At 40.4% G+C, this 9,510-nt stretch overlaps 1 long non-coding RNA gene across 1 annotated transcript; it reads left to right on the top strand.

The window, feature by feature from the left end:
* The first annotated feature begins 1,187 nt into the window (after nucleotides 1-1,187).
* On the top strand, nucleotides 1,188-4,246 carry LOC139837529 (uncharacterized). Its single transcript, XR_011754022.1, has 3 exons — nucleotides 1,188-1,233; nucleotides 2,865-2,925; nucleotides 4,018-4,246. It is a non-coding gene; the product is annotated as an uncharacterized lncRNA (long non-coding RNA).
* Nucleotides 4,247-9,510: the final 5,264 nt, after the last annotated feature.

Genomic DNA, 9,510 nt, shown 5'->3' with positions numbered 1-9,510 from the left:
TCTTGTCATATGCTTAGTATTTATTGTTTTAGCATGACTTGTTTCAAATGTCAAAGAGTGCATAATGTGTCATTAAAAGAATCATGTGTTTTTTCTATCATAAAAGCATAGTTTGTGGTATTCTCCTTTGATACTTTATTGGGTTGACTTGGCGCATGCTTATACTATATTATGACTATAACCAGTCAACTAAAGCCTCTATGATCATTTAGTTTTTGATTTGTAATATCACTTTATGCTTTGATTTATAATGTTTTGTCACTAAGCATGATTATGTCCATTATTGCTCTTTTAGTTGGTCGCTTCCAATCTTTTTGCTAGCCTTCACATGTACTGAGTATGAGCTCTACTCGTGCATCCAACCACCAAAAACCAAAGCTGCCAATTGTGTACTGTCACATCCTGAAATTTTCTAAATTTTGGAATGTAAAATAAAAATAAATCTGATGCTTGATTGTTTGAAATTGATTGAAAATTCACAAAGAATTAAAACTGTTTAAAAGTTATTTACAAGTTAATTCCAAAATAGTATTTTTAAAGACTTTTGGTATTTAAAGTATTTTCAAAATCAAACGTATCCTTGCTTCAAGGTTTTCAAATCCTTAATGGATTTCTATTTAAGAAAATAAAACTATAGAAAACTATATTTGCAAAACATTTGCCAAAGTAGCCAATTATTTTATTTTCACAATTAGATATTAAAAAGGTTGTTGCAAAAATATAGTAGTTTTCATAAACCTAGGTTTCAAAGGATTTTCTAACAATACTCTATTTCGTTCGGAGGTTTTGAAGCTTATAAAATATTTTATTTGAGAAAACGATTTAAACCCTAAAAAGGCACTATAGCCACATAGGCATGTATGTCAAATTTTGATTTTTATAAAGTTTATGTTTTTGTTCCAAATTTAGTCTCATAGTGACGCATTTTTCATAACGAATCCAACGGTGCCTTATTTGTATCTTTTCGATTTTATTTGAAACCCCAAAGTGTATTTCCAATTTCAGTATAAAAAAAAAAGAAAAACGAGCGGCCAGATCGAACGGCCCACCCGGTCGAACGGCCCAGCTCACCCCGCGCGGCACGACGCCCGCCGCCACCTAACCGCCCCGCGCCCAGGCCGCCCCGGCCCATCTCCACCTGGCCACGCCGACGCCACGGCCTCACCCAGCTCGCCCTCTGCCTTTTTTTGCTCTTTCCTGGCGCGCGACGCTGCTGTTTCGTGGCCTCGCCCGGTAATAATTCTATTTCCGCTTTTTTTTTTTTTGTCTATACTGTCGTATTTAATTTTCCAATTTTATTTTCTTAGATCTACACCTTCGTTTAGAATAGTGATTTTTCCGTTAAGTTTGTAATTAGATTCTCTACAACTTTCGTGTACGAAGTATTTCCATCCGAGCAACTTGTTCGGACAACTTTTCGTACACCATTAGAACTGCAATCGCTTCTGTTTAGTTTTGTAAAATTCATATCTTAAGTTCTATCCGTCGGATTTCAACAAACCATATACCGTTGGAATCAGCAGATCACGTAGATCATGTTAGACATTTTGCATGTCAGTTTCACACACTTTATTTTCGCGGTATCCCTTTGATTCACAACATTGTCTCCAAAATAAATCCTACCATCTTTTTTTGAGATTTTTTTTTGGCGATACGCTTGTAATGGAATTCTCTACAACTTCCGTGTAGAAAGTTCTTCCATCCGGAAAACTTCTTCGAATAACTTTTCGCGAAAAGTGTAGTCCTATACCTGGTTTCGACATAGTTTCTTTAGCCAAATTGATCCTTATGATCATACCCATCTTCTAGGACTAGTTATAATTCTTTATCATGTTCACATATGATGCATAGCTTACCCCTGGTTGTCTAGTTTATATTATTCAAATAACAATTGGCTTATTTGAGTAAAGTGTGACATGTCCTAGTTTAGATTTTTACCTTGCTTTAGTAGGGTGGAGATACTCTACCCATATCACATGTGATGAACCTTGGTTATCCCTTAAGCTCCGCGAACCAAATCCCGATATCATTCATGCCATTCAATCCTTCCACTTGGTTCGAACTATGCAAACTTTCAAATGAGTTACTTGAGTGGTTCAATATACCATTAGTCCATATCCAATGTTATGTGTGACCTTGTGCTACTCTGATAAGTGTGGTCACACTAGGTCAATTGCATAAGTCTTGTTTTACAGTACTCCATCCAATAGCACCACCGTCCAAAATATTTGAATCACTTTGCAAATATTCAAATTCAAATATGAGAATTTGACTATATATCCATTAGCGATTTCTATAATCCCTCCTCAACATGATTCTTTTGTGAAGGTGAAACTTATGATCACATCCACACACCAATACCACTAGACACTCTACCTTGAATCAATATCGTGTCTATCCAAATTGTTTTTCATTCATTCCTTTGACTAGTTTAAAACTATTCAACTTACAAATGAGTAATTTGAGTACTTCCATATATCATTAGTTCGTACCCAAATCTATGTGTAACCCATCCTATCTTAATAAGTGTTGTCACACTTTACTAAACGATATTTTGAGTTGCGCCATTTTGAGTCTCATGTGATTTATCACATGGATCATTCAAATTTTCCCATTCTTGAGTAGCAAACAACAATTGACCATAGGTTCTTATCAATCATTTTTTCTTCTAAGCACTTGACTTAGATAATCATTTCCTTTTTCAAGTATTTGATCCATCCATTCAATATCTCCAATTCATATCTTGCAAGACAAACCTCATGCCACACCTTAGTACCATAGAGCGATTTACGATTGTTGTCTTGTTTGATTTTGATGTTGTTGTTGAATGGTATGTTTATGTTGTGATATATTCTATGTTATAGTTTGCACGGAGAGGAACATATTTTGATTAAGAGAAGTGAACGCGCTTCGACTACCAAAAAGGCAAGTGACACTCAATTACCTATCTATTTTGTTAAGCATTAGTGTTTTATAAATTAGAATGCATGGTAGGAATTTTGTTTTCGAAAGTTATGCTATGCTTATCAATCCTAGTAGTGTGTAGCCACCCTTGAACCATCGCTAGTATTCTTAGTATGCCTAGCAATAACAAAATGCCACTGCTGTTTTTGAATTGTTTCAGATTGAGTATATTGAGAATTGAGAATTATAATTAACAACCTTAATGAATCACCTGGGTGGATTGTTTGAGTGGTGGGCGGCTGCTCAGGGCTCCGATCCCTGGGGATGGACCAGTGGACGGGTGGGTGCCTGAGAGTGCGCAGTTGAATAGTGGTTGCCCTGGACTGCACCTCTGGTTTTCACCAGGGGATCGTGCGGGGGTTTATTATCTGTAATGGTTTTAATCCTGTGGGTTTCACTTGTGGTTGGCCACCCAGGATTAAAGAGATTAATATGTCGTCCATGTTTTAGATAGCTTCCAGTGCAGCCTTATGGTATTATGGGCTCTGCCGGGATTAAGTAAGTTGTGAGGCCAAACTTGTTGCTAGACATGATGATGTGGCTTGCAACCAAACGGGAACGGGTCTAGCTGGTTATGGTTGAAGCCTCCTTCTGAAAGATCTTGTCTCATTCTTCTCTTGGGAAGGGTGAGTCGTAAGGTGAAAGTGCACAACCTCTCGAGAGTAAACCTAAGATCTTAGCCGTGTCCCCGGTTACGGACAATTTGAGCTTTCTAGGCAAGGAATGTACGGAAGAATCTCATCATTGTTTTCTGAATGTATTTAAAATTTGATCAACTTTGTAAAACGTATGGGAGATGTAACCATGTGATTATTCTAAAACCCATGGGGGATTTCACCATGGTGTGATTTCATAATGTCATTCGAAGGATTTCAAAATGTTTTGTTTTAAATAAAATATAGGATAAAATTGGCTTTATGCAAATTTGCCTAAACTCCACTTGCCAAATATCATGTAGATAGTCATGCCCAAAACAGCCACCATATAAGTGTCATTTGCCAGTACATCATTGTACTGACCTCCATTCGTGGGGCTGCATATTCAAACGTGGAGGATTTTCTGAGGAGAAGTACGTGGTAGGATATCGAGTCTACATTCCAACATGACTGCCCGTGGCACATGAAGAAGATGAAGGCTCATTGATGATTTACTTTCCGCTGTGTATGTTCTGAATGTTGTTGAGCTAGTCCATGTGACTATGAAAATTGTAAGGTTTTACTTTACCCTTTGGATCAACGATGTAGTAATTTGATACTATTGCAATGATTACTATATTTTGTAATGTGTGTGCTATCAGTGATCCCGGGAATAGCACTATACACATGTATCTTGCCTTTATTAAAAGGTAGGGTGCTACATGTACACCATATCTACCTATATGTGGTACTTCAATACCACTCCAAAGCAAATTGCTTGTGCGCTACCTTTAAACCTTCAAAAATTATCACCTATTTTGTGTAAATTATAGCTCATGGGAAGGTAGTCTAAAAACTATTGTGGCAAGTACTATGTTTTATGCATTTTTAGTTATTTTAAGTTGCTTGTTGTGTGATAACCATGCTGTCATGGGGAACACCATCAATATGCTTTTGTTGAATATCATGTGAATTACCATGCATGCTCATCTTGTTTGAAGTAAGGGAGATTTACCATGATTTGCAAAGATTTGAGTATGCATATTGTTAGAGAGGAACATGCATTGGGACGCCAACTAAAGCCATGTTCACATGGTGGAAGTTTCAGCTGGGAAAAAATCCAAATATCTGTTGTCCTTGTTTTCCCGGTATGGATGTCCAAAAAAGTTGAGATTCATCAAAATTGAGAAATCAAATGGGATCCATCTCCTAAGGATCTTTGTACAATAGGCAAGGAGGCACCCCTTTGTGACACTTGGTTAAAACATATGTATGCGATGAAAATCCATGGAAGTCCAAGCTAATTAGGACAAGGTGTGAGCACCATTGGTATATTATGCATGAGGCAATAAAATCTATAAGAAGTAATTATGCATAAGCCATACTATTTATCACTACCGTTGACATAAGTAGCACCTCTCAAAATAAATATTTTAAACACTCCTATTGCTATCAAATAAAAAGCTCTAGCACATGGGTAATCCCTGCTTCCCTCTACGAAGGGCCTTTCTTTTACTTTCATGTTGACTCTTCACCTTCTACTTTATGCACCGATTAAGAAAGCATAGTTGTCATTCTTAGTGAAATGTGCATAGTCCCAAAATTATTATTGATTGTTCGTGATTGTGCTATTGCTTGCTCTCAAATTATTTGTATCTAGTCACCCTTTGAACTTTGAAGGTGTCCTTGCCTTTATGTTTTTCTAGTCCGTAAGGACATGTTGAGTACCACTTTGTTATGTTTACTCTATGATCCTAAACACACAGTTGCTTTCAATGCACTATTATTCATGATCCTTTGTTTGAGTTACTCTTCATGTTATAACATAGTTGCTAACACTACAAGAAAAGTTGCCATGGCTGACGAAGTTGAAGTCGCGCCGTGGTTGCTGGTGCACCATGGCCGACGATTTTGGGTCTCTCCGTGGTGCATGTTAAAACTTTTTTTTCCTCGTTTTTGAGGCCACCTATCCCGACGAAAGCGGCCAAAACGTCTCCTATGGTGGCCCGGGACGTGGTGCATCGCGAATTCTCGGGTTTGTCGGCCGAGTCAACGGAAATCCGCACCGCCCAGGGATGTAGGGCCCAGATGGCAGCCTCTAGCATTTTTTTTCTCGATCGCGCCATCTCGTTCAACGCTCTCCGATCGAGCCGTTTACGATGCAGGATCATGGGTCCCGCATGTCATCCTCTATGAACCAAAATTCTTTGTATTCTTGGATTTTTTTGACCCCCTGATTTCTGGCTACTTCCTTTTTATTTTGATCCCGTGCTGCCTTGGAAACGTTGAGACCGCTACTGCTAAATGGGACCCGCATGTCATCCTCTATGTGCAATCAACTTTCTTTTCTTGGAGTTTTTTTTGGCACCTCATATTTGGTCACTTGCCTTTTTCTTTCGGTCCCGTGCCGCCTCTCAAACGGTGATACCGCTGCTGCTAAATGGGACCCGCATGTCATCCTCTATGTACTATAAAACTTTCTTTTCTTGCATTCTTTTTGGCACCTCATAATTGGTCACTTGCCTTTTTCTTTTGATCCCGTGCCGCCTCTCAAACGGTGATACCTCTGCTGCTAAATGGGACCCGCATGTCATCCTCTACGTGCAATCAACTTTCTTTTCTTGGAGTATTTTTTGGCACCTCATATTTGGTTACTTGCCTTTTTTTTCGATCCCATGCCGCCTCTCAAACGATGATACCGCTGCTGCTAAATGGGACCCGCATGTCATCCTCTACGTACTATAAAACTTTCTTTTCTTGCATTCTTTTTGGCACCTCATAATTGGTCACTTGCATTTTTATTTCGATCCCGTGCCGCCTATCAAACGGTGATACCGCTGCTGCTAAATGGGGCCCGCATGTCATCCTCTAAGTACTATAAAACTTTCTTTTCTTGGATTTTTTTGGCACCTCATAATTGGTCACTTGCCTTTTTCTTTCGATCCCGTGCCGCCTCTCAAATGGTGATCCCGCCGCTGCTAAATGGGACCCGCTGATACGTCTCCGACGTATCGATAATTTCTTATGTTCCATGCCACATTATTGATGTTATCTACATGTTTTATGCACACTTTATGTCATATTCGTGCATTTTCTGGAACTAACCTATTAACAAGATCCCGAAGTGCCAGTTGCTGTTTTCTGCTGTTTTTGGTTTCAGAAATCCTAGTAAGGAAATATTGTCGGAATTGGACGAAATCAAAGCCCAGGGGCCTATTTTCTCACGAAGCTTCCAGAAGTCCGAAGGAGAGACGAAGAGGGGCCACGGAGGGGCCACACTATAGGGCGGCGCGGCCCCCCCCCCTTGGCCGCGCCGGCCTGTGGTGTGGGGCCCCCGTGCCGCCTCTTGACCTGCCCTTCCGCCTATAAAAAGTCTCCGTGACGAAACCCCCAGTACCGAGAACCACGATACGGAAAACCTTCCAGAGACGCCGCCGCCGCCGATCCCATCTCGGGGGATCCAGGAGATCGCCTCCGGCACCCTGCCGGAGAGGGGAATCATCTCCCGGAGGACTCTACGCCGCCATGGTCGCCTCCGGTGTGATGTGTGAGTAGTCTACCCCTGGACTATGGGTCCATAGCAGTAGCTAGATGGTTGTCTTCTCCCCATTGTGCTATCATTGTCGGATCTTGTGAGCTGCCTAACATGATCAAGATCATCTATCTGTAATTCTATATGTTGCGTTTGTTGGGATCCGATGAATAGAGAATACTTGTTATGTTGATTATCAAAGTTATGCTATGTGTTGTTTATGATCGTGCATGCTTTCCGTTACTAGTAGATGCTCTGGCCAAGTAGATGCTTGTAACTCCAAGAGGGAGTACTTATGCTCGATAGTGGGTTCATGCCTGCATTAACACCGGGACAAGGATGAAAGTTCTAAGGTTGTGTTGTGCTGTTGCCACTAGGGATAAAACATTAGTGCTATGTTCAAGGATGTAGTCACTAGTTACATTATGCACCATACTTAATGCAATTGTCTGTTGCTTTGCAACTTAATACTGGAGGGGGTTCGGATGATAACCTGAAGGTGGACTTTTTAGGCATAGATGCAGTTGGATGGCGGTCTATGTACTTTGTCGTAATGCCCAATTAAATCTCACTATACTCATCATGATATGTATGTGCATGGTCATGCTCTCTTTATTTGTCAATTGCCCAACTGTAATTTGTTCACCCAACATGCTGTTCGTCTTATGGGAGAGACACCTCTAGTGAACTGTGGACCCCGGTCCAATTCTCTTTCTTGAAATACAATCTGCAATATCGTTCTCTTTGTTTTTCTGCAAACAATCATCTTCCACACAATACGGTTAACTCTTTGTTACAGCAAGCCGGTGAGATTGACAACCTCACTGTTTAGTTGGGGCAAAGTATCTTGGTTGTGTTGTGCAGGTTCCACGTTGGCGCCGGAATCACTGGTGTTGCGCCGCACTACATCTCGCTGCCATCAACCTTCAACGTGCTTCTTGACTCCTACTGGTCCGATTAAACCTTGGTTTCTTACTGAGGGAAACTTGCCGCTGTGCGCATCATACCTTCCTCTTGGGGTTCCCAACGGACGTGCCAACCACACGCATCACCCGCATGTCATCCTCTATGTACTATAGAACTTTATTTTCTTGGATTTTTTTTGGCACCTGATATTTGGTCACTTGCCTTTTTCTTTCGATCCCAGGCCACGTTTGAAACGGTGATGCCGCTGCTGCTAAATGGGACCCGCATGTCATCCTCTATGTACAATCAAGTTTCTTTTCTTGAATTGTTTTTGGCTCCTGATATTTGGTCACTTGCCTTTTTCTTTCGATCTCATGCCACGTTTGAAAAGGTGATACCGCTGCTGCTAAATGGGACCCGCATGTCATCCTCTATGTACTACTACCTCCGTTTCAAGGAATAAGGCGTCCTCGTTTTATGAGCTTTTTGTTTGACCAAGAATTACTTCAAATAGATAAAGATTGTTTGTATGAAATTAATATCATTAAAAAGTGCTTTTCAATACGAATCCAACGATACTAATTACATATATTATAATCAAGATTTTGTTGCTCAATTTTTATGATCAAAGTTCGTCTCGGGATGCGTGTGCGCCTTATTCCTTGAAACGGAGGTAGTATCAAGTATCTTTTCCTGAATTATTTTTGGCTCCTTATATTTGTTCACTTGCCTTTTTTCTTTCGATCTCATGCCACGTTTGAAACGTTGAGGAACCTGCTGGCTCATGGGACCCGCATGTCATCCTCTATGTACTTCAAAAGTTTATTTTCTTGGATTTTTTTCACCCTCTTATTTTTGGCTATTTCCTTTTTCTTTTGATCCCCTGCCGCCTTGGAAACGTTGAGTAAGCTACTGACTCATGGGACCCGCATGTCATCCTCTATGTACAATCAACTTTCTTTTTTATTTTGATCTCAAGCAGCATTTGAAACGTTGAGACTGCTGCTGCTAAATGGGCCCCGCATGTCATCCTCTATGTACAATAAAATTTATTTTCTTGGATTATCTTTGGCTCCTGATATTTTGTCACTTGCCATTTTCTTTCGATCTCATGCCGCCTTTCAAACATTTAGTAAGCTGCTGGCTCATGGGTCCCGCATGTCATCCTCTACGAACAATAAAAGTTTCCTTTCTTGGAGTTATTTTTGACCCCTAATTTTTGGCTATTTGCCTTTTTCTTTTGATCTCCTGCCCCCTTTGAAACGATCAGGACGCTGTTGGAGGTCGGTCCCACATGTCATCCTCTATGAAAATAAAATTTTCCTTTGATGGATTTATTTTGACCCCTAATTAATTTCTGGATATTTCCTTTTTTCTTTTGATCCCCTGCCGCCCTGGAATCGTTGAGGATGTTGCTGCCTCATGGGTCCCGCATGTCATCCTCTCAGAACGGTAGATATTTCTTTTCTTGGA

This window comes from Lolium perenne, chromosome 3 (genome assembly GCF_019359855.2).
Source record: "Lolium perenne isolate Kyuss_39 chromosome 3, Kyuss_2.0, whole genome shotgun sequence".
Taxonomy (NCBI): Eukaryota; Viridiplantae; Streptophyta; class Magnoliopsida; order Poales; family Poaceae; genus Lolium; species Lolium perenne.
This window is presented reverse-complemented; position numbering and strand designations above follow the sequence as displayed.